Source organism: Haemaphysalis longicornis, unplaced genomic scaffold (assembly GCF_048455015.1).
Source record: "Haemaphysalis longicornis isolate Haplotype H1 unplaced genomic scaffold, Haemaphysalis longicornis Haplotype H1 scaffold_5, whole genome shotgun sequence".
Lineage (NCBI taxonomy): Eukaryota > Metazoa > Arthropoda > Arachnida > Ixodida > Ixodidae > Haemaphysalis > Haemaphysalis longicornis.
The window spans coordinates 61,783,100-61,788,099 of record NW_027526385.1 but is presented as its reverse complement, the minus strand read 5'-3'; positions in this window follow the sequence as shown (position 1 = coordinate 61,788,099).

Here is a 5,000-nt window from a genome sequence, read left to right as displayed (position 1 = left end):
AAATCCGCTCCTCTAACAGTAGGTCAAACATACGCTGATGCCACTAAGAGTTTTTGCTAGCCCAGGGAAATCCTCACTGCCACCACCTCCTGTACGTCACCGTCAAATTCCACAGTAGGCACTTGGCATTGGGGAACACATTGCCTGCCATAAGCGGTGACCTCTTGCGTCACTTCCATTAATCCCGATCTCCGAGGAAGGCCCCGTGGGATGGCCGGAGCGGCGTATCCCCGGTAGCCATGTAAAGAAGGGCGACTTCCGCGCATCCCTTCCGCGCAATAAAGCAATCAGCTTTTTTGCCATACTGTGCAGGTGATCATTTAGTTTATAATAATTGGCGCGTAGGCCGCGACAGTTCCTGCTACAGCAGTGGAGTTGGCGTAAAGTTATTGGCCCTCCTGGGGACTCACTGCCTTGCTGCCCTCAGACAGCGGTCGCATGGAATGACCTGCTACAGCGTATGCCCGGTACGCAGGGAGGGCAGGGTAGGAATTTCTCGGTTAACTTGGTAACAATATCCTCCGCATATTTTTTAATCAAAGGTGTCAGGTCCCGGCGACGAGTGGCAAGGTTTGATTTGAGGTGGGCGGGAATTTTCCGGCCGGCACTCCTCAATTATGTCGTGGCGCTCGTCTTCTTGATTCTGATATTCAGCAAGGGCCTCCTTGTACTGGCGCTGTAGGACAACCAGCTGTTCATATAGGTCTCGAATGTGGTCGGGTACAACTGTAGGAAGGGGCTCATTGCCGGGTGGGGTCACTTTTTCCTCGATGGTCTGAGGGTTGTCTGCGCTGCTGTCTCGAAGAACGGCAGAGTACGTCGGCTTGTCGCAGTGGCTGGAGCTATCTGAAGTCAACTGATATAACCGTCGGGTCACCCCAGAGTCCTGCGTCGTCTTGTTATGCGGTAGATGTAGCTTGTATGTTGCCCTGTAGGGATTCATCGTAAGGGAGAAGGGGAAACCTAGGGAGAAGGGGAAACCTTGATCATTCGAAGACGCGTGGTTGGCGGTCCACTGCGCGCCCCTTGGTGGTGGGAATGTTCTCATTTTCTTGCAAGTGCTGTATTCGGGCGATCTTCGTTCCACATTCGAGAGCAACCGCAGTGTTACCATTGGCTTTGCAGACATTGCAGTAGGACACCTCTTGCGGACAGGTGTACCCGCCATAAATTTTGCAATAGCGGGAGAAATCTGTGGCATTTGGACAGTGCTTCCGGAAGTGCCCGTCGCGATGACAGCGGCAACACACCAGGATTCGCGGTATATAAGGCTTTACAGGGCATAGTTTGGTGAAATTACGCACGGTTCTTGGCGGGATGGCAGTGTCAAAAGTCAGCAGGGTCCAGATTATTTTACCTAGACAGTGTGTTTGCAGAATATTGGATGACTCGCATGTTGTGTGACTACGGAGATCTGCGGTTGAGTCCCCAGGATCAATACGAATAACGCCACAATAACGGGCGTAATATCTGCGTGTCCTAAAGAATGGTGCAGTCTCCAATGATCATTTGGTTGTGTTTCCAAAATTTAGCAGCCTCATCTGCACTGTAAAGCGTGATTGTTATAAAATATGCACGGTGAATTATCACTGTCGGCGTAAGTCTGTTCGTAGTATCTTCCGGTCCGATTTTTGATAGGAGGCACAAGAGTGCCCTACGAGAGATGTCACCAAAGCGCACGTTGTTGAGACGTCGAAATAGCTCATTATACCTTTCATTAGACATACGAGAAGAGGTGTTGTCATTGTAGCGGGGCACAGGGAGGCGTGACCGGTACTGTGTAATTCACTCACCAGCAGCCCGTTTTGATTGTACGCCTAAATCAGCTGGCGTGGTCTTCGGTATCGTCGATGTGGTCTCGGTGGTCAACTTGTGGTTCGAGTCGCCAAGTTTACGCCTCTTGCTGTCGACATGGTCTTCTGCAGCGAAACCGTATCCATTCTTTTCCCTTGCTGAAGCCATATACACCTCTATGAGGCTTAGTGGGAGGACGTCTAACTTGAAGACACATCTTCAGCAGCAGTCAATTACTTGGGCTGAAATTTTAGTTATTTGCAGCGAAAGGTGAGCAGACTTACTGGGCGTCATTCGGACTTGCTAGTGGCACCCATTCGGCTCAACAGAAGCGAAAAACAAGAGCGGAAAACAGGCTCCATCACCTTTTTTTCTCATCTTCTTCCTCCATTGTGGCTTGAAATGACGTTGCTTATGATATACGAGGGCACACGAAGCACGTAGAAAGGAGGTAAAAGAACGGGTTGGTGTCGAGGGGGGCGGGCAAAAACTCGTCATGGCTAAACTTATGACTCCCGCGCTGTCGTGAAAAGAGGGAGTTGTACAAGAGGGAGTACAAAAGACAAGTATAAACTACAGACAATCGGTTACAATGATGGAAAAATGAATATGGTTTCCGCTTTTCTCCTGAGAAGTGGGTATGTATGTGCTTCATGCGAAAACGAGGTATGCATGCCAACCCTGCAATAAAAATCAGGGATATTCTCGTTCCAGTACACAGTGAGCTCACATTCTAGGTGTCATTTAGGAATCCAAATTACCATTTGGAGCACAAGTAAAGACCCTGAAAATGACCTGCATGAGGGCACGTACATATTGAAAATTTTGTCGTACAATTCATTTAAGGCGACCGTGCATGTACACTAAGAGATGTTCGGCTCACGTGTACGGTATCGTCGTGATTATGGCTGTATTTGTTCTTGGTCAGCTCACCAATCTGTTCTCCCCTCACTCACCCCAGTGCACGACCTGCGTCTCAGACTTTGTCTCTGATGCATACCGTACCTCCCATCTTGATAGTCGTTATGTTGAGTGCAATGAGTGGCCTCTGAAATATCGTCGCGCGTGCCTAGTGGAATATATGCAGCCCACATTGCATTCATAGATGACCATCCTCGTGCTCGGAAATTGTTTGAGAATAGGTACCAGAAGTTGTGAGAACAAGCCAAAAGTGGCCCGCCCTACTGCCCTCTGTTTGGAGAAGTACATGATTCGGTACTCTTTCAAGATATGCCAGCCACCTCTTCTGAATTTCTCGGATGTTGTATCCTCCTGGGACCACAGGGCTGTCAAATGGTACCTGTCTCTGTAAATATATGACAAGAATCCTTTTAATGTGAGTGTTTGTGCCACGAAATTCTTCTGCTTAATGACAAGTACAGTGCCTATTGCCAGCTCTTTACTGATTGGTCTAAAACTGATGGTTAAACTGCTTACGCTTTTATAAACTCAGCAATAACTGCAGTGTAGAGGGTAGCTAACGAGGGCAGTGTTTTCTTTTCGGAGATCTCTGGTATAAGCTCAGCAAATGAAGATATGATAGCAAATAGAGAAAAAAGTGGCACTTTTGACAGAGTGCTTATGTGCCTTACACGGACCATAACTTCCCTGGTATCTTCAAGGAATAAAGCTGTATGTATGCTAAAAAGTCGACTTTGCTGCCTTGCATCTGCAGGGGTTAGTGTCGTTCTTTGTTGGACATCAAGCCACATTTGCTTTCCAGAAAATGAAACTGTCGATGGAGCAGCAAAGGACACCAAGCATTGTGAAATAGTGAAGTTCAAGCTTCTCTACGAAGACCTTGAGGAGATCATACAAAAGTCAATGTCCGCTGGCAAACTGAATGGGACGGACAAACTGGAAATAGGTTACTCTTGGTGAAGCCCCACCTTTCAGAATGAAAAAGTTTAAGGCATAGAAGCCGTTTCTATGAGGTTATTTTAAGCGACTGCCAATAGGTGACACTATGCTCACACAGGGTGTCCTGATCTAGAAAGAGCCACAAAACAGGTGTGATCACTGTGCAGATCCTCTTATCGCACTACATGGTTTTAATATGGCGCCCTAACCTTGAAGCAGCACGAATTAGAGATTTTAAGGCATTGTAGACCTTTTACATCTATCTACATTCTATGCTTTTACTTAATGAAGAACCATTGGCGTATTTCAGCAATGTTTTCGAATTTGTTGAGGACACCGACCATCTACACCGGTTTTAGCTGCGTACATCTTTGAATTCATTTAATATAATGCTTTTAATCTTCACAAAACCTTTAATAACATTTTTGAACCTTCACTTAGCTATTCTTCTCTGTGTACGGTGCATTATAACGCAAAGGTTGCAGGGCTAAAAATCACAACTTCTGTCTTTCACACTGGTAAAGCTACGCCCGACACGCGAAAGCGCTTGAAGCTGCAATGAAATATAAGCGCCAGAGGCTTTATTTGTGTTATGTTCTTGCCGCCGAACTGGCAAGTGGGCTGAGTCATCAACGCTTCATACGGAAAGGTTTCAGGGTTTTCCCGGGGTGAATAGACAGAATTAATTTGCGACTGTGTTGCAGGAATTAGGCGCTGTAAAATAATAAATAAAACTTTTAGAATGTTTTTTAGCCGGCGTACAATGAGGTTGTGACAAGAGCCATGAGCCCAAGTGTGTCCTGGTTGCCAACAAAGTGCCTCCATGGCACGGCAGTTGTGTCGATAATTTTGTTGCAGCTGAAGACGCTCTGCTCGAAAACGTCGCGCTGCTCCGGTGTTTTCATTAAGACAAGAGACAAAATGTCTTAGTGGCATGTGGAGGGTGCGTTGATGTGTGTCTTCTCGGTGGCCCGAAGTGCCTGTCAAGTAGGCTGGCATTCAGGGGGCAGCGTTGCTGTGGGCAAATCGTGATGTGGCGTATTGGAAAGGCTCGCCGTGGGGGAGAGAGAAAGAGAGAGAAAACGTTTATTCGAGCTTTCTAAAGTGGGAGTGGTTCCCTAGTTCGGGAATCCATCGAGTGAGCAGAGAGCCTTCGCTCTGGATGCCTGGAGCTGCTGGACGTCCAGATGGTGGCTGGTCACCAGGTTCTCTCACAGCTCAGGGGTGAAAAGAGGGGATTGGAGAGGTGGAAGTTTGGGATTGCACACACACTGTATTATAATATGAGCTAGAGTTCCGGGTTGTGAATAAAACTTCTTCAAAACTGAACAAAACTGAACAAATGT